A 21,302-nucleotide genomic window follows, 5' to 3' on the forward strand; every position below is an offset into this window, starting at 1 on the left:
GCACATTCAGGGAAGGTCCATTTACTTAAACTAAGCCTGAATTTGGCCCAGGAGGGAAAGGAGATGTGCTACAGGAAAAGCACAATGAGAAGCACACACAGGAAACCAGGGACTGCCAGGATAAAACATTATCCTGGATGGATGAGCCCACCAAGATCACAAATGATGACTGTGCCCTGTTTCCCTTGCTGCACCACCCCGCAGTGTGAGTGATACATTTGGGGATCATTGACCAAAACTTCGATCAACCTGATGTTTGCTTCATTTTTAAATGGTTGTTTTTCTCCTCATTATCTTACTGTGATGAAATAGTAAAACTGTCTCTACACCTTAAATGTGCATTTCTTATATTGACAAGCTGGTAAACAAATTTGACCTTTAGTGGGTTTTATAAGGGTCACTGAAGCCCTCGGTTTCTTAGCTTTGCTTTGTTTTTGCCTCTGTTTTGCTCTCTCTCTCACATGCACAAGCATATACACGTATCCATCTGCACCTGCTTCCATATTTGCTTTCATGTAATTCTTTTTTCCTGGAACCTTTTTCCAAACAAGTTCTAAAGGCCCCAACAAAATGCTCGTTCTAAATTATTACTGTTGTTGTGTCCCTGTTAGCCAGGAGCTCAAAAATATTCAACAAGTTGTTGCCTTTTAGAAAAATCCAAGCAAAATTTGAGCTTTCTTTTTCATTGGTGATTTGTAGTCTCTGATTTCTCATTGACCCCTAGTCTAGAGTGTGCGTTGGGCTGCCTGTGGAATATTTTGGGAAGACCAACATGACAATGCAGGAAGCCACTATCTGTTTTCTCCTTTTCTTAATGTTTGGGAGAAGGAAAAATTCTGGCAGGTGGACACCTGGTACAGCTCATGCGCTGGGCAGACTCGGGGAGCCCGGAAGAAATTCCACCAGCACATTTTCTATGAGCAAGTGACAGAAAGTGAGTGCAAAAGAAAAGGATGTAAGCTAGATTGAATTAAAGGTGTTTAAAAATCCCAGTGAAAGTTTAGAGAAGTGCAAGTGTCCCTGAACTAAGAGAGTGACACTTTCTTAAACTGCCTGCTGGAGTGCCAGCTATGGGAACTGTTGTAAATGCCTTTAGAGGAATGTGTGTGTCCATAATGATACAGGGATTTAAAAATACACCCAGTCCTATGAGATCCTCTGTTAGAGTATTTCTAAGCTGTGGATAACACAAGCTGCATGAACAATCTGCAGGAATGAGGCTCCTTCATCAGGAGTAACCTAGTCCCACATTCAGGAAAACCACCACCATGCATGGCTGGGTTCAGGGGTATGCTGTTTCCCTGCAGCTGAGAAGTACGACTGGTCAGTGCGGTTTTGCCTTGGAAAGGTAATACCAGAAAGCTGCCTTTAAGAGGGGAGGAAACAAGCTTCTGAAAAACTATTGCCATCATGTCACTGAAATGCTCTAATTCTCATGCGAATTTTCATGATGTTTTTATCCGTATTTTTGCACAGGAAGGGATGAGAATAGTGGGGAAAAATAATAATTGTGCAAATCAGAAATTAGTAGTAATACTGACCTTGCAAAAGAGGAATATCTTCCCCGTCTTTACACTTCTTTCCTCACCTCATTGAAGCTGGCTGCATGCCCAAGAATTTTGTTGGACCCAGACTCTTGACTCTGTTATATCAGGTCAGCCTGTTGCTCAGCCTGGTGCACTAAACTTTTATGGAAAGGTACTGGAAACCCCATAAAGAAGAATCACACTTGCAAGCACCATGACAGTAATTTTTTCCTCACAAATTTAGTGTTACTTCCGGGTACAAATGATATCTGCGTTCACTTTGCTTAAAACAACAGGAATATTTTATTTGCACTTCACTCAGTTTTACTTTGTTTTTAAGGACAAAAATGGGGTTTCTACCACATTTGTGAGAACTTCATTTGCACCAGAGTTCTGCCAAAATGATCCAAGTGTGGCCACCAACTGACTTGTCATTTCCATGATTGTGCTGTGTGACCATTGGGGCTTGTCAGTGGTGCCTGTGAGAGCTGGGGAGGAGAGCAGTGCCAGAGAAAGAAATGATTGCCCAGGTGTCTTCAAGAAAAATGTGAGGGGCAGGCAGGACTTGACATGACAGTGGGGGGCATCTGTGGCATTCAGGCAGAGCGTTTTTGTCATCATGGGATTTGAGGGCATTTTTTACCCCTTTATGGAAGCATAAAGATGTGTGTGGATGGATGGTAGTGAATGTAAGTGCCTAGAAAGCAAAACAAGCAAGTACTTGGACAAGACACTGTGGGTACAATTGCTTATCCAACCCAATGGAGATGGATTTCACAAGGGCCTCCTGTTGTCCTAAAACATCTTATTCTCCTTGTTAAAAGGCATTTAAAAGCACAAAATACTTTTATTAAAAATGCTTTTCAGAGGTATATGATGCTAAAAGCACTTTCTATAGGTTGCATTGTTATTTAGGAGAGCACATTATTTCTTTTTAATTTGCTCACTCATTCCTGAATAACTTTTCATAGGACTCCAGACACTGCAGTGTGACAGCTAAACCAAGGAACATCGGATGCGATGGAATTGCTCTACAAGCAACCTTGCCAAAGGCCCTTTTGCTGCACAAAGCTGGCTCTATCTTTGTATATTGAGGGAGCTAAATCAATGTTAAATGCTTGGCTCTTTTCACAGGACAATGACCAGGACCTAAGCTGCGTCCTTCCTTTTTGATTGACACTTGAAACGTTGAGTTGGAATCAGCCAGAGGCACTGCTACAAGCTTGAAGCCTCTGCTGGGGATAACAACTGGTGACATCTGCAGAAAGGCCGACAAAAGGCAGTTGAAAGCCGTGTTTGTTGCTTTCCCCTCTCAGATCTCCTCTCTTTCATGGAGCTCCTTACTTGCTTTAATATTATGATTCAGCACCTGGCTCTTTTGAACCTTGCTTTAAACTTCAAAAGGCGAGGTGGTATTAACAAACATGAAACGAAAAAGTGGCAGTAGTTTGATTTACTGTTGTCGTCTTATCAAGGGGGTTTTTTGTCACCAGCTGCCACTTTCTGTCATCTTTGGAACCATTATCATTTCTCTAAAATCTAAAAGACTCCACTTAATAACAGCTTTGAATACAGGCAGGATCAGTAACCTATACAGTTCTGAGATGACAGAATCGTCAAATGAAAAGAAAGATGTTGCCAAAAAAAAAAAATCCTTAAGAAAAAACCCCAATAAAACAAATAAAGGCTGTAGTACTTCTAAGTGACCTTGATTTCAGAATTAAACAAATCAAGCGCAATTCCATTGTTCTTTTTGGATTCATTCTGTACTTTCTTTGCAATATTTCTTTTTTGTTCTCAGCACTAAGCGAAAACAAAGCCAAGGCTTCCAGAACAACTGCTCAGTGCACAACGAGCACTTGGTATCACATGAGCCCCATAAGCTCCTCACTTGTAAAAGTGCCAGTGATAATTGCCAGTCTCCTTCCACTGCTGTCCTGGTGCAGTGGCTCTCAGTCAGCCTGGGATGGAGCCTCAAATGCTGTCTTGCTAGGGCAGGCTCACTGGTCAAAAATCTATTTACACTTTCATAGTACCTTTCCATGTTTGCCTGCTGTCTTTCCCAACAGTGCTGTGCTGCCCTTTGCTGGGGCAGAACCTGAAATGCCTCTGTTCCTTGTCAGGCCAGTTGTCCATCAAAGATTTCCAGCTACAGTTAAAGGCAATCAAATAAAAGGAAACAAGTTTCTGATCACAAACCTGCTGCACTTTCTTACTTGTCACTACTGTCCTCTGCAGAAAACATCCTTAATCCCTTTTGTGTTTAATGGTATCCAAAATGAACCTACTTGGGAGGAGAATCTTCTGTTGGTGTCGTCTAATCTCCTGAATTATTTGATGGACATGCCTCAGATTAGTGCTATGTGACTTTTATCTCATAGATCTGAACCTGCACCTCTGCTCCTGTGCATTTTGGTAGTTGTTTCCACCTATGCAAAAAAGGCATAATCACCAAAGGATCCTCTCTTCTGTCCCCAGTGTTATCCCTGCCACAGCCTACACAAGCAGCACAAGGCAACCGTGAAGTGGCTGCTCCAAAACATCTTCCCGCAGTATCTTAGCAGCTGGTCTCCCTCTGCTGCCCATCGACCCCTTTCCAGACCCTTTTCATCACAGAGATCTGGAATGGTTTAATTTCAGCATCTCTTGGTAAAATGGAGATGAAAACAACAAAGTGAATGTCCTCTGGAATGTGAAAATGCTGATGTTCTGACTGATTGAAAACCAGGATTGCCAGAATCCAAAGTTGTTTAGGTTTTTTTTTTTTGGATTGGGATATGACAAAACTCATACAAAAGTGAGACGGGGGTTGCTAAAAATACCTATTATCTTCTGACAGAAGGCTCACTGTGTAATCACACTGAGGTTTTCTCACGGAGCATGTCCACATTTGAAATTTTAGTCATTTTAACAATTGTTAATTACCACATGCTAACTAGCAGAAGTGTGTGTGTGGGAGATGTTGTATATTTATTTGTTCCAGACTTGGAACATATTAGAATGTAGGCTTTATTCCAGTTTACTGTCCTATGAATGAATGTGTTACCCAATTACAAATGAAAGATATCACAAGAACAAATAAGTAAAGATCTTTTCCCAGGATGTTTTTGGATAAGAAAATCCAGATTATGTTTACCACGTTGGATCCAGTGGAAATCTGTTCTTCAGCCTTTTTAAAGTGCCTGTGACACACAGGAACAGAAGAAAAGTGCCTGTGTAAGGTGGAAGAATAATGGTGGCTTTTTATTTTACCTCAAGAAAAATAAATTCTGAGATAAAAAAATAGGAAATGCATGGGAAACTATTGATGTAATTGGATGGATGCCCCCGAAAGAATTAGGATGAATGCAGGAGAAGAGCTGATGACCGTACTATGCATGTACATACATATATGAATGTATGTATAATTTTTTGTGCAATTCAGCCACTACATTGTCAGTATATGCAACAATATCTGTGTTCAATATATTTGTAATTACAGCAATATATATATATATATTTTGAACATACAGGAACTGAATTTTGGCTTTATCATTTCTTTGACAGATTTTGGAAATTAGAAAACTGAGATCGGACTTAAAGACCCTGATGGCAATAATCCAAGATGAATATCTGACAGGTTAAGGAAACTCACATCATCTGTAGAAGTTGAAGATGTGATCCCCACATCTACTACATACCTTTACAGTCTCTACAAATTTCCTGTATAAATTCCCAGAATGAAAAAGATGTACAACATTAACATAATTTCACAGTCTCTTTCAGGGAAGTCTCAGTGTTGGCAGAACAAGCCAGCAAAAGATGAACTGACGAATTACATGGTGTCTGTGGTTCAAAATAAAAGCTACTGATAGTTGAAGAATACCTTCAGAAGGAGCATACTTCTGTGTGGAGAGAAATGCCAAAGGGAAAGGGAATGGAAATGTTCCTATAGCCTGCATTTATTTCTGAATTAAAAACAACCCTAAAAAACAACAAACAGAAGCACTGCAAGGATTTAGTCAGATCCAGCAATTCCGATGTAATTTTGCAAGTAGTTTAATCAACATTCAGCCACTCCCAGGCAAATAGAATGAGAAAAATGTAATAAACACATGTCTATATGAATCAGCTTTCTACATAGTCTGATCCATACTTGTTTTCAGGAAAAACTGTGAATGGAGATTGTTTCTTCTGAAAAAATGAGGCTGTGGATCTGTTTCAAGCTGATGGCAAGATATAAGGTATTTTAGAAGCAAATAACTACAATGAGAATCCAATAATACTTACAGAATTTGTAGTAAATGTAATAAGGATAAATAACTGAGATTATATATATATATCTCCAGAGTAGTGAATTCTTTATAGGGAAGAACAAACCTGTCAGAGCTTCTTTGAAAAACCTCAGTGACAGTCAGACAGAAAACATGAATGTAAAAAATAATTGAAAAATAGAAGTGAGATGAATACCAGCAAAATCCTGTGCCGAGAGCAGCTTTTCTCACTCCTCCTCCTCCTCCAAACTATAAAAATAAAAATATTCAATTGCACAAGTGTAGGAACAGAGAAGCATGAGAAATTACAACCAGAGAAGAGAGAAAATAATGCAGACTCTATGCCTTGAAAAATATATAGGTTTAGAAAATCCTAAAAAATGCAGAGAAGGTGATTAAAAGATAATTATGATTATTTATTATTTCCTAGGACACAAGAACTAAGACAACCTGATGAAATGAGCAGGCAGCAGAATTAAAAGAAATTACTTTTACATGTGCTGTTCTATTAAATTTTACAACTTATTCCCAAGTGATGTTGTAGAAGACCAGGGTACAAATGGCTTCAAAAAGCAGCTACACAGGAAGATCCCTAAAGTGAAGAACTTTTTTCCCCTAAACAGTTATCTTTGGACAGTTGATTTTCCTTATATAAATATACCTTTCAAATTTATGAGTTTTAATGTGCTAAACTGCACTAGTTTTATCATCTGTGATCTCTCCTGTGTCTATATTTCATGCAGCAATTGCCCTTCCCCTTTGTCAAAATTTTCTTACAGAAGTTTAGCTTTCACCTCTATGTATGAGGATTAACTTAAGCGATCCTTTGAAAAATGGACTTGTACCTGGCTTTAATTGGGCAGCATGGGTGATTTCAGACTGTCCAGTTTTCAGTAGATGGAGGACATAACTAGAACATTTTCAGGTTCTTCCAACACCAGTTAAGTGTTTGCAGGGTTAAGTTAGAGGAATCCATGTAGAATAACAGCAATAAAAACACTGATGTGTTTATTTGTTCAACAGCCCACAGACAGTTATGTGGTGGACACTTTTCCTTCTGCCTACATTAACACCTTAATGAAGCCCTGACAAACACTGCTCCTGCACTAAGTTTCCAGGCTGCTGCAGATGGCCAGGCCAGATCAAATGAAGGATTTAGATACCAGTAAGGCAGGAGTTTTAAAAGCAGCCCATGGCAGCACACTGAGAGGTCACTGTTCCAGGAAAATGCTGTGAAACTCTTGCTCACTCTTAATAAAAGTATGAAGCTTGTGTTTGCCTGAACTCTAGTGCCACCTCTGCCATTTAATATCTTTCCTTACTTCAAGATTCAGCCTCTCAGTCTTGAAGAAGGTGTCTAGAAGTAGCCACCTCCACAGTTTCATGACAAACATCTGGCCAAGAAATGCGAGATTTTCTGTTCAGCGCTTTTCCAACTTTGCCAAAGCAAGTCCTCCTCCTTATTCCGGGAAAGGGACATGGGCACAGCTTTATAAGCTAATGTCAACGCACCAGCATCCCCCCAAGTGGAAAGTGTGCCACTGTGAAGAGGGGAAAACAGATTTGCAAATTAAAGGACAGAGTCAAATGTTACCATCAAAGCCACACATCACTTTCTCATTTCTGGGCACTGCACATGAGTAGTGACTTTGGAGACTAACGGGTGGGTGGTTTGTTAGCGGGAGCTGCTCTGCACTCCTGGTCAGCATTAGTGCTGGCCAAATTAAGTTATCTTTTGTTTTTATTCATATCCACTATGAGCAGCTAATCTCACACCGAGGTGAACTCCATAGTGTGCTGAAATCATGTGTTTCATCTGGAAAACTCTCTCGTGCACGTGCTTATTCCTCCAGCTATAAATATCCCAAAGCAAAACCTCCGAAATGGCACCCTCCTCTGGCTCAGCCGCACCCACAGCCAAACACACTTATCTGGCAATCACAGCAGCTCCATCAGAGCCGAAAACTGCAGGAAACTTCACAGCAAAACAAACTGGGCTGTGACGAATGCCTGCAAAGCTCTGGAGATCCCAATTCCTGTCACTTGACTGCAGAGTATCAAATGTCAAGGGCCAGCAGCTAGAGAGCGGAGCCCAGGCTGCACGCCTTCCCTCAGCCAGGTGGGAGCCATGCACATTGCCCTGGTCTTGCCTCCATCACAGCAACAAGAGCTGTCTCCAGGCAGGATAATCCTCTGCACATGGATGTTTCCAGCAGGCACATGATTTCCACAGAGAGTGCCATGAAGCAAGGGAGGGCATGCAGGATTTGTCTCTGTCTGCTGTAAAAATATTGCACATTACAATTCAGAAATTTGTACGTATACACATCAAGGTTTCCCAGTTCTGAGTTCTCTTATTGTGTCACCCTCAAGAAGGGAAGGAAGGCCCAAGGTCACCTTGAAATTTCTTTTATGCAATTATTGAGGGCCAAAAGAAGCAAGCATACACTGCAAGCTAAATGTAGCAACACTCTACCAAACTTCATTACACAACTCTTGTTCTTGTCCATATAAATACTTTAGAAAAACCTTCATCCAAAAGAAGTTCCTAGAAATTTCAAGTTTTGCCTTCCATTGTAGCATCAATAAGGTGGTAGTCATCATTAAATGGAGCTTCTCCAGAAGGCATAGAGTCCTTTTTTCAAGCAGGAGCACAGCTTGTTAAGCACATTGTCTTCAGGATAGATACACTTTTCCCCCACATTCCCACAGGACTGAAATCACACATTAGTCCACCTGCAGTACAGAGAAGCACTGGCAGATGGTGATGGCTTATAGTCATATTCACTTGCCCCCAGTTCCAAAACTTGCAAAAGGAAGCTCAAGGTCTGGCCCAGCAGACCTGAGGTACCCTGATGCAGCTGTTCCTGATGTACCCATGTGCTTTCCGAGGCACCTGAAAGCAGAAGCAAGAAGAGGTTTGCAGGAAAGTGGCCGAAGCAGAACTTGCTTCTCCTTCTGTAGCTCTCCCTCCAGTTCCTGCGCCTGGCAGAAGGTGTAAAGGATGCTCTGTACTCCCTTGTGAGATGGTATGACCAGGGAGCTGCCTGGCTTTGGATCTACGGAATAATATATTCAGCAATGCCACAAACATGTTGAGTTTGCCGTCAAGCTGAGGAGTGACTGCTTTGTCTATTTCAACTGTTTTTATTTTGAACTTTTCCTTTTGGAAATTTCAAGGAAAAATAACACCAACTGGGAGCTACCAACGGTAGTGTTTCCAAACCCTGGAAACTCCACACAGACTAAGCTGACCACCCACTAGGTCAGGGCTGAGGCAGCGAGGTTTTACATTGTGGGAAAGCTGAAAGAAGCTGCTTTTTCTTGTGGCTTAATTCTGCAGCTGGAAAGAAGGCTTCTGGTCTTCAAGAGTTGTCAGCTGAGAATTATTCACTAACAGTAGAAATGCCTCCAAAGGAAAACAAACAGAAGACATTTCAAGTGGCTTCAGCAATGCAAGACATAAAAAAGTGAGAAAAATCTACAGACATTTCTCACTACCTCTGTGCTTAAAGCATTCCTTCTTAACTTTTTATTTGTTGAAATAAAAACATTGTTTCCAAATAATGAAATTTATGGTTTAGCAAAGAAAAGGAGCCAGCCCTGTAACCTCCTGGCATTTCCTAACCAAAATCCTTGCAAGTTATATGGAGACATATGCTTCTTTCCTTTTCTTAATTTATTCCATTTTTTAAAAAATATTTGTGCCATATTCTAATTCCAAACATTTCACCATATCACAAGCCCCAAGCTTTTGCCAGTAACGCTACCTGGCTGGAGTCAACTTTGACACTATCAGAAAAGATGATGCTCATTTTAGAACCATTTTTTGCCTACAGCTTTTCAAATTTGAGGAATTTGCTGAGCCCAGGCAAAGGTTTTCAAACTGGAATAAAGATGCTAAATTTAGCCATGACTTCATAGTCATGGATGACCTGGAGAGCTGAAGAGGCACTTTCTGCATTTCCTCCTGTGACCAGCAACTGAGTAGCATGAAGTCACAGAGCAGTGAGGAGCACCTCTTTCTCTTTCTGGTGAAATATCTCAGATAAGTGGAAGAGGTCAATTTAATAACCTAGATTGCCCTCAACTATTAAGTCAGATTAAAATGTCAAGCCCCTCCAATGCTAGAATTTAGGGCACTTGGTATTTCTCTCCCAGCCTTTTTCAAAGACAGGGGCCATCTGCACATCCTGGGCCCCGTCCAGGTTCGCACTCCCAGCGCCTCGGTGCGGAGATGTTCAGTTTTGGTGGTTTGTTCCCCCATTTAATTTCAAAAGAAGTAAAATGAAATGATTTTTTTTTTCTTTCTATTTGGCCTAATAAGATCTCCATATTTTAAAATTACCATCTCTTTGCATGTGTTCTCTGTAGAGCTGCCAGTCAACGTCAAATGAGATGTATAAATCAAAACTCTGGTTATGTTCTGATAGCATTATATAGACTGGCGGAAAAACACAGGTGAACGAGTGTCACATCTACACGAAATTTTTTTTCTCTCTTTTTAAATTGAGACATCTGTCTAATCTCAGTACTTCCCAGTAAATGAATATAGGCACCTCAGGAGCTTATCTAAGCTTGATGTTAAAGAAAAACATTTCTATGGGCACATTTGTACCTGTCAGCACTTACTGTAGAGATCTCTCTATATATATATTAATGTGAGTGACATCAGAATAATTAAAATTATTGTTAATGCTAACACTGCTTTAGCACCCATTTTACCCTATTTTGAAAGAGACACTTTCCATGAACCCAAATACAAGTGGGTATTGGATCATTTTTCAAAAACTTTGTGGAAACCAGGGAAGGACAAAGTCAAAGAGAAGGAAAGTCAGCAATGCACATTGCAGGGGATTATGGATGTATACATCTATCTATATGCTGGACTGATAAGCCTTCTCTGAGCTGTTTTTGCAAGGCAGTCATTTAATGTTGAACAAAAGTACAGCTGAGACTTTCTTTTCCCCACATCTAGCCACATCTGCACTTGAGTGAAATGCCTTATGTATAAACCAAGCCCACTCAAAGACACCTCAACCTTGACATTTTGTTTTCTTTTGCAGAACTCTGTTTCTTTACAGCGCCACTTGCCTGACACGCTCCCACGTGAAGCAGAGTTATCAGAATAATAATTAACAGGCTCTCATTAATTTGGGATCAAACAATACCCCCTAACGAAGCAGGGACCAACCAATGTGATCCCTTAAAGTGAGGCGTATGCTTTTCTTACACCTCGTGGCATCTAATCTGCCGTAGCCATTAGGCACCGAGCTGACCGTAAAGGCCCGTGTAACATTGAGTCAAGGACAGTTAATGGATGCCGGAGCACAAACAAGAGTGCTCCAAGCATGTCAGTCAAGACTAACCTGAGGCAAAAACATCAAAATGCAGGTTGGAGTTTTGACATTCCTGCAGGCTCTGTACGCCTCGCCAGTGAATTTTTAAAGTCAATATCCCCCTCCTGCTCGCAAACACTTTCTATCTGATGAGTAGCAGTAATGTGGATCTGATTGAACTTTGACTAAAGTATTACTTAAAAGGCAGCTTTGAATGTGTATGCGTGTGTGTGTTGTTTTTTTTTTTTTTTAATAAATGTCTGTGATAACAATAAAGACAGTTTACACAGATTATCACAGGCTGTGTCTTTAGACTTCAAGGTTATATGATTAGGAAATTAGAAAAGAGATGAGATTAGAAAAACCACAGAACATTTTGAAAAAGAAAGCTTTTTGCAAATTATCTGTGTACTGAATTTGCACAGAATCTGATAGATAAATCTTTTCATATTTGGAAATGGATAAATGCTACAATGTAAATAGAAGGAACCGGCTTGGGAGCACACATCTGGCAAAAGTTCAAAAAGCATGTTAAGTATTCTAATTTGTTTAAAGCTCACTTATAAAAAAATGCATATTGTGATATAAAATGTAATGATTTCTGCATGGAAATGTAATGAGCAATAATAATTGCTCTGGATGAGCATAGCATACAGTGTTAGAAAGTCTCTTTGCTTTCAGATTTCACATTAAACCTTTATTTTCTCTTTCCCCTTTGCACAATCATTAAGGCAAATGGACACAAAATTTAAGCCAAGATCATTCCTAGTATTGGGCACTGTGCAGGAGCACACAGGGTGTCATAAAATTGGGGTGGTGGCAGCAATAAGCACACTTCCTATTACTGGAAAAGAAGGTGTGCTTTCAAGGGGAAATTGTATTAGTTGAGGCGGTACATTAGTATTTAGAAGTCCTGACCAAAATTTCCAAGCAAGCTATAAAACTTGATTAATTTAGGAAGCCAACATTTTCGTGCATTCTTTGAAGAGTTTCTGATACTGCACTTATGGTGAACATTTTGATGGGGGTCATTTTGCTATTAGAGTGGGTGAGCCGTTTGATGTGTTTTTCATTTGTCTTGTGACCTCTCGCTTGGCACTGTCCTGTTGTTTCTTTGGTTGTAACTTTTTTAACCTTTTAATTTTTTCCTGGACTTGAGATCATGTGTATTCTAGGGACACAGCAGTACAAATATTTTGCATTAACTTCACACACCTTGGGCATATTTTTTTTTCTTTGGCTCTTGGCTTCATGTAGCATTGCTACGTCCTATTAAACTGTTGTATTTCAGCCCAGAGATGGCCGTATTCATCAGTGGAGAAACTCTTACCTCAGAAGTATAGGGCTTGTAAAGAGCTCACATTTCTCTGGGTGTTCTGCGAATGCACTGTCCTATACAAATAAATGAGTAATAAATCTCCAAATGTTTCTTTTACATAAAAAAAAATATGGAAAGTCTTTAGCTAAACCCTTATGTAATGTGATTTCTTCTCTGTGAAGAACATTTATTTGACACCGGGTTTTTTTTGTTTTAACATTTTATTTCAGCCTATTACACCCAACTTTATTCCGATCCCTGTCCCAGAGCAAAATGCACAATTTTCACTTTCCTTTTTTTTAAAAAAAAAAGGACTCTGTGATAACAATAAAGAAATTTTCGTTTTAACAAAAATGTTTTAACATTTTGTGATAACAATAAAGAGCATTTTCACAGATTGTCACAGCTCATTAGGTTTCAAATGAATTCTTTTTCCCAACCAAAGACCTGTAGCGCAATGAAGAAATAGAAACCAAATTTTCAAATCCCAACAGCAGTTTTCTATAACATCATGTTTTTCTCTCCTGCATGTGACTTAGCATAGTCTAATGATCTCATGGTAATGTCATGGCAACTCGGTGGAGCAGAGACCATATTAAGATGTCATTCTGATGGTAAAATGATGGCAATTCAAGCCTGCAGAGACTTTATGACAGGCAATGGCAAAACAAACTCAATACAAGTCTATACAGAGCACATTATCGTGTCAAGAGAACAGTATAATCTAATAGATCTTTTCTGCCTCTAACTTCTGTGAAAGCAGTGTTGATACCTGCCTGAGAGAAGTGCAGCACTGAGCCAGCAGCAAAATGAAATCAGTATCTGCCCTTACCTCCTCTCCCAAGTATTGTTTATGAGCCGCAACACTGCCTGAGCATATTAAACTGCACTAAGCCTTTTTATCTAAGATTTGTTCACAATGGATATCTTTGTCCTTCATCACCTAATTAAAGGAGAAAAGAAAGCACCAGAAAAATTCAATGACTGCAAAGTGTGCATTAGGGAAATACAATCCTAGCCTTGAGCCTGTTTTGCCATTGCTCTGGGGTAATGCCAGTCTCCAAAATGCCAGCTGGTCCAGCAAGGAGCCTCCAAGCCCCAGGGGTGGGAAGGAGGTTGGGGAATCCCTCTTGGCTCCATTCATGATTCCAGAGAAGGGCAGCATCCTCCCACGATCCTGTTTCACAGACACCCAGAATGATGCAAGGGGACTGGGATGGCAGCAGTCCCAGCAAGAGCAGGTCCCCTGACTGTGACAGTGACAAGGGGACAGTGGCACCTGGGAGCACTGGTGACCTGACTACACAGCCCTGCTCTGGCCAGAGGAGATGCCAGCTTGAATCCCTGCCGTATGATCCAGTTCAGCACAAGACTCAGCCATATGGGTCACTATCATCTGATTAAATTAAGGATGCTAGAGAAGCCTTAAACCTGAATTTCCTATTTTAATTTGAATGTTACTTTTTTATGCTTAGTTAATAGTCATAATCATGTAGAGTGTGCTAGTCCATTACCACTATGTTAATGGCTAGCTAATACTCAGAAGCCCTTGGCATTGCCTTGGGGCTTGAATTCCCAGATGGTCATTAACTACCTAATAAAAGACCACCACATCATCCATAATTACTTAACATCTTGTACTTGAAAACATATTAAACAAAGTGAGCTTTTAAATATTTAGAACTAAATTACATTAAATAAATGTTATACTTGGTAAATAAATTCAGAGGTGGGGATGTACTATATGGAATTAAAATCTTGCTGCTGCTTCCTCATGACTCAATTGGTTCAGCATGCAAAATGAAAACATTCAGCCCATTTGCAGAGGGTCACCGTGATTCATTTATGGCTAATGCTGCTCTTTGATATTGAGGGATGTGTGTGACAGCAAGGTGTTGCTTTTGCTTTTCATAGTTGGTACATTAATTAAAGTTATAAAGAAAATCTCTTTGCATGTGCAGGTATCCGTTCAGCTTGAGCATTAAAATGGTGAAGTTTGTGTTGAGTTTCTAAGGATGTTTCTTGTTTTATGGGGTTTTAAGTGAGCTGTTAAAACCATCCTTCACACTTTCTTTGCCTACAATCAGCAGCTCTAATCTCTGGTTTTGTTTATGTTAATTCCTACTTCCAGTTTTAATGCTTAAATTATATTCACTTTTTTGATCAGACAAGAGCTGTATATACTAAAGAGCCAGACCTACAGACACATTAACAAGTGTGAGTCTTCAATCAGTGAAACCAATAGTGAAACCATATGCCTCAACACTGCTTATTTTCCCAAGTATTAGCAAGAAGCAGATCTGTGCACCTGAAGCTGGGCTGAGGGGAAGGGCTCATTTGGTGTTGGCCTGGAGATAGACTGTGAGCTCAATGGGATTTGGATCCAGGACCTTGAGGTGAAAGGCTCTGTGTTGCCCCACCTCTCCCTGAGCTGTGGGGTTCCCCTCTGAGCACTCTCGATTGTTAATTGCCTTTTGAAGTTAATGACAGGATGTGCCTCCCTGTCTGTATTTTTATTGGCTTCATAATTCTTCATTGAATATTTGGTGGCCTCTGAGAGAGAAAGCCAGGTAGATTTGCTTTGCAGAAGCTGCTTTTCCAGGAGGTGTTTGACATTTCACACAGATCCTAGGCCTTGGATCCATTATGGGGGAAAAATTCAGAGTTTGGGGAATATCAGACTCCTGCACATATGCTATGGATATAGCTCTCCCAGCAGTGTAATCAGGTATCCCATGTTTTCTGACACAAGCTAAGAAGAGTTCAGCAGGCACAGAAAGTGAGACTTTTACAGTTCATGAAGGAGATGGGCACTCTATGGCTCTTGGCTCCAGCAGTGTCAGGGTAGAGCTTTCCCCTTTGGTGTGCCAGTCCCTTAGAGAATGCCAGGGAGCTTACAGAGAGAGCACATCAGGGATGCATGTCCTGGAGCCATGTACTCTACTGCATGATCCAGACCTCAGAGAGCTCACTCCTTCTGCTTGAATGTGCTCAAACTCAGTGGTTAATCCACAAAAGCATGCTCTGATTTCCAGTGTAACTCACTCAGCCAGTCCCAGTGGGGTCTGGGAGAACTGCTGGACTCTCAGACCATGTTTCTTCCTCCAGGTATCCATATAAGCATTTATATTCCAACTTCAGCCACCAACTGACAGATTTCTGGAAACACTGGCATCTCAAAGAGAGTTAAGTGTTGAACCTGCTGGGGAGTTTTTTGACAATCACATTGATTTTCCCCCTATAGCAACAGTGTTGAAATAACTCTGGAAATCTGCTAATTCATTTTAAAGCTATCGGTCTGTATTTTCCAAAGGGAAGAGAAAAACTTTACCAATGAAAACACATGACTCCAAGAGAAATATAAATCTTTATAGTTGCTACTTCCATATGATTTGCCACTGAAGAGAAGCATGCTTTTGTCATCCAGAAGGATATCTCCAACCAAGAGTATTCTTCTGCCAATCTGCTATCCAATGTGGCTATTGAAAGAATACTTCTAAAAGAAATCAAAGAGAAAAACGTTTTACCATTTATTTCCACCAAGCATACTTTTTCATGCACTCCAAGAATCACACTGGACTGAAACATGCTGTTCATTTCCTGAAGTAAAGAAAATATTTAGGAGAGTGGACACAAGGACTTTGGCCTGTTATGTACACTAATTGCCTTTGCTTTCCCCTATTTTTTCAATGAGTGTTTCTCATGTGAATGCATAACCAAAAATTCTTCTAGGAAGAAAGGAGGGAAGGCAGAGGGCATTCAAGCACAAAGGGCACACTACAAGCAATTCCAAAGCAATTTCCAAGCTATGGCAAGAACCAGCAGAGGTGTTAATGAAATCAAGGGCATTTCTATGTAAAATTTGATGCAATAGGAATCTCTGTTTACTGGTGGTATATACTTCAGATGTGGATTAATCATCTGGAGCCAAAACAGTGCTGCAGAACACAGAAAGCCGAATTCCCCTACAGAAAAGGGGTCTTGTTCGTATTTTTTAAAAGGTGTTGATGCTGACTCAGCTGTGCAGTTCAGGAAACTGAGGCACAGACCAGTTAGCTTGTCACAGGTAATCTCTGCAGTCTTGGATAACTTTGCTGTCTTTTCTCTGTCCCAAGAGCACAGCAATGACTTATCCTTGGGGATCTTAACTGGATTCTGTGTTTCAGGGTGTGTTATCTCCTGGCCACTGGTATTTGCTTGTAAAACAATGGATGTTCATCTGACTGTTTATCTTCATTGATGAAATACCACCAATAGAGCTGTTCCTACACTGAGACTATTATGAAGCCATGTGCTATTCCATGCCAGTGGAGAGCATGACCCACAGTGCTGTCAGGTGGCCTGGTGACTGCCTTTTAGACAATGACACCAGAGTCTTCCAGAACTTTGGGCTGCAATGGGACAAGCCATGCACCTGGACAGGCCCAACATCAGGGCTGTTTATGCTGATGCTTCTCATGGTATTGCCCCATCAAGGAACTTTTCCTTTTCCCAGTATGAATACAGGATTTCCCAAACCTGCCCTTGTTTCTGCCCAGGTGTACACTGTATTTTGCCACTTATTTTTGTTGCCGATGGAGCGTGTCTCTGATGCTGCTAATCTGCTGTTTAGAGAGGATGGATCCTGTTACTTATCCTGTGGATAGGACTGTATGTAGCGTCAAAGCAGAGATTTTATTTATTTGGGTAGATAAAATTAAATTTTTTTAGATGTGGAGAACTGACATTCAATTTCAGAAGACTGTTTCTACTTGCAATCATTCCTCAAGCCATTGCTACAGATTTTGCAGCCTTGTTCTTAGCTGTGGAGATCCCTGAACAAGTTAATTGACCACCATCAGCATTCATCTTTCTCCTTTAGCAGACTGTAAGTATCAGAAAATCTCACTTATTGTGCTAGACTTTAACTTCACAAATTGAGATGACTTGTCACTTGATTCCCCAGATGACACTTCTAGGTATGAATAATACTATGCTGTATTTATTACAGCTATTCTAAAAGGGCTCTTCGTTGCCCCCAGTGAAGTGCAGGAAGCAGAGAGCACCCATGGCATTTTTTTTTCATTTCTCAAAAAAGTCTTGGCTATTTCCAGGTTTTGATCACTATCATTTTAACTTTGGACTTTTATTAAAAGCGTTTTGAGTTTGACACAATTGTAGCGGCTGATAGAGTGGGTAGATAAATGTACCTGCTGAATAGGCTTAATACCAAAAGTGGCTAAAAGGAATGGCAAGGTATTTCACCTATGAAAATTTCCCATCCAGAAGATTTGCCACTTACTGCTGATAATCCTTTTAGCCTCAAAGGGTCAAAAGGTGAAAATGATTGAGGTACCTTTTGCTATGAATATTTCACGAGCTGCATATCCCTTTTTCACTGAGATCTATGTGCTGACTGAGGGCTTCTTCAGGATGAGTCCTTAGTTGACTGATGAATACAAAACACCTCTTGAACAAAAGGCATTCAAGATTAGCGGAAGACAAGACAGCCTACTTTAGTTTCTGTGAGCAGTACCTGGAGTATCAATGGAGATAAAACACTGAGTGACAGGCAACTGAAATACAGACTAACACCATATATTGTTCTCCTATTGATTGGGGAAATAATGAGAAATTTAGCAAGTCACAGTAATGTCACAGGCAGTGATGAACTTTGGAGAACTCAAGGACCAAAAAGTAACATGAAACAAGGAGCAAAATGAAGATAATATTTGGTTACAGTACAGTTCTCAAATTGTAGTGAAACACATCCCTTCGCCTTTGAGTATGCTCAGTTTTTAAAGCAAAGACAATGGGAAGAAATTGCTGGCTGAAACAATATAGCTATTTTATTTTACTCCAGCCAGTAATGTGAACTTCTTGGAAGACATCTTCTTTCACCACACTATTGCAGCTGGGAACATTTAGAGGCTATGAACCAAAATTATCCTCTCTATGCATAAGCTTTCTAGTGTCATATCCTGCAAGGTATTGTGGTAATTGAAGACATTCAGTACCAAGAATTGAGTATTGTTTCGTTAGGGCATTGAGATGAAAAAGCCAATCCCTTTGAAGAGGCTTCTCATTCAAAAGAGAAGCGGAACCTTAGCAAAACATATCTGGAGAAAGTTATTCTTTCTTTCACACATAGACAACTTTTGGAAAGCCTTTAGGTCATTCAGCTCTGTAAGGCAGAAGACTCTGCCCCCACCAGGGGGTCCCCAGCTCAGCCCTAGACATGGGAGCTCCCAACTTCTCCCACTGCACAGGGAAAGGATCCTCTGTGCCAGCACCAATTGCCTTTCCTATATGCTGAGTCAAAGCCAGGCCACTGAAAATAACCACAATGGCAATAAAAAAAGCTTCTGCACCACCTGGGACTTCTTTAGTTAGATAATATTATAAATATATAAGTAGGGCTGTCTTTTCCTCACTGGAACAGAACAGAGACTACGTCAGTCACAAATCCTTTTCCATTTAAAACAAGAGAAAAAATGCACATGAATGAAATTCCTTTGCTTAAAACGAGGCATCCTAATTTTAAATAAGGATAAAATGGAATTGTGCTTCTCATCTACTTTTCAAACTGTTTCTTCTTATTGTTCTCAGGAGCTTGTCTTTTTCCTAGCTGAGAGTTCCTCTAAAAATATCCCTAAGGGTTATATTTTTAGGTTTAATCTTTAAGGGTCAGGAAGAACCATGTCACCCTAATGCAGGACACTTTTCAACAGCTTCATCATCACAACTACAAATATTTCAGATGGATTTAAGACCTACAGGGATGCAACATCTACTTTCAATGGGATTTCAGCACCCACTTTTTCAGTCTTCCACAGAAGCTGTAGCCCTCAAGCTATAAAGCATTTGAGCCAGAGCTTAGGTAAGAAAAGGTCAGGGGAAGGTGCAGGCTTCATTTGCCCAGGTCCTCCCTCCCCAGCTGTCCTCAGTGTCTCCAGTGAGAATCTGCCCCATCCCTGCAGCTTGCAGGTGCTTTCAGGCCCCTTAGTTTAGAGAAAACCTCATTTCTGTTTGAAGAGGTTCAGGTCAAGACTTTAACATTCATTTCTTGGTTTGCTTTTCTGATTAAAAAAAATCAAATTAATTGTTATGTCTGCATCATGCTGGAACATAGAAATGTCATGGTAGCTGGCCTGGTAACACAGGATTAATTTAGACATTCAGACTGCAGTGCTCTTCACTCTGAAAATGCAACAAACCTGTGGCAATTAAGCTTCATTAGGTCTACTCAGCTATCTGGTTGCATTTGTGAAGTTATTTCCGCAAATTCCAGGCTGAAGTATGGGGTGGGTGGGACAGCACAGTGTGTGAAACAAGGCATTTGTTCCGTTTCCAAGATCAGGATGCATTTGCTATCCAAGCAAAGAGCTGGAAGTGTAGCCCTCAGACCTTTTCTGCAGATGGGCACTGGAGGTGTATGAGCCGTGTAATCAAGGTAATAAATACATGCTCCCAAGATCGCCCTTTACATGCAATTTTAGGCAGCCTGCTCACTAGTAATTGTCCCCAGACCCCTGTGCACCCTCATGCTCCACAAAAGCTGGAATTTCTCTCTTAAACATGTTAAGAAACACCTACTTATCTTCACCATGCTTCACCTTCCACGCTCTGACAGGTGATGCTATTAAAGCATAATTCCTGGCCATGAAGGCAAGATACCCAATTCCAGCAAGATACCCAATTCCTACAAGATACTCTCTTTCCTGCAGGCAGTCATGAGGGAGTTCAGGAGGGAATTTGCAGCTTATCTGTTCTCTCTTGAGTAAGACCCAGACAGAGTCTGCAGTTGTAGCAGAGAAGAAAAATCTGAGGATGGCCACAAGACACAGCCCTTTGCTGCTTATGAGGAGCACAGAGAACACAGAAGCAAAAGTTATCTTGCTTTGGTCTTACCACACACCATACACTGTAAACTGCCTTTTAAAAGGAAACATTGTCTTGCCTTTAATGGGAAGTCTATTCAGCCATCAATTTGTTAATAAAAAGGTGAAATTAATGACAAATAATCCCTCATAAAATAATGTCCTTGTGTTCAGGTTCAGGTTTGCTGGCTACAAAACATTTGCTACTCATTTTCTGCCCCTCTATTAACGGATAAGAGAAAAGAAGGGGAATTTGTTACTTAATGTAGGATATGCATCTCGTGCCATCAGATTACATCAGGTTCATCAAGTCATGCTTATATAACTTGATTTTAATTCATGGGTTCTATTGTTGGCAGGTTTCTGAGATTATGATTTGATTGAACGTCTGTTGAATGTCTGTAAAATATCAGTTAGTTTGTAAATGGACTCTAATGGATTACACTGCTTGAATCTTTTCTTACTGAGCTGTTCACCTTTGCATGGTATAGTAGACAAATCACATCTTGCTTTGACTGCAAGCAGCATCAACTGTAATAACTATATGTCAGGGGCTGTAGCATTGAAGATACAATCTACTTAAAACCACTGTACATGTATCCAAGGAGAAATGCTTAATGTTGGAGAGCTCCAACAGAACAACTCACTCCTGTCTGTAGTTTTATAATTGCTTCCATTTTTCTACTTTATGATTTACATTATTTATCACAGGAGGTTTCTTTGACATCAAAACTTTTGAAATATCTTTAAAGATTATGGGGCCATATATATGTTGGTTTTATCAAGCTGGACTGCCTAGAAAAAAAGGTGGCACTATGAAAACCATTTTGGCTTCATCTTACCTGAGGTGGCTACTGGAAGCTGGACCCTGTTGTAAACCAGACAGAAGATGTCCAGGGGTCCCTGGAAGATGAAGGTGCCCTGCTTGCTCTGGTACAACCCTGGAAGAGCTGCTCCAAGGCAACCCAACTTTCACCCTGGTGTGCAGCTTTGTTCTGTCTGGTTCT

Source organism: Sylvia atricapilla, chromosome 3, assembly GCF_009819655.1.
Source record: "Sylvia atricapilla isolate bSylAtr1 chromosome 3, bSylAtr1.pri, whole genome shotgun sequence".
Lineage (NCBI taxonomy): Eukaryota > Metazoa > Chordata > Aves > Passeriformes > Sylviidae > Sylvia > Sylvia atricapilla.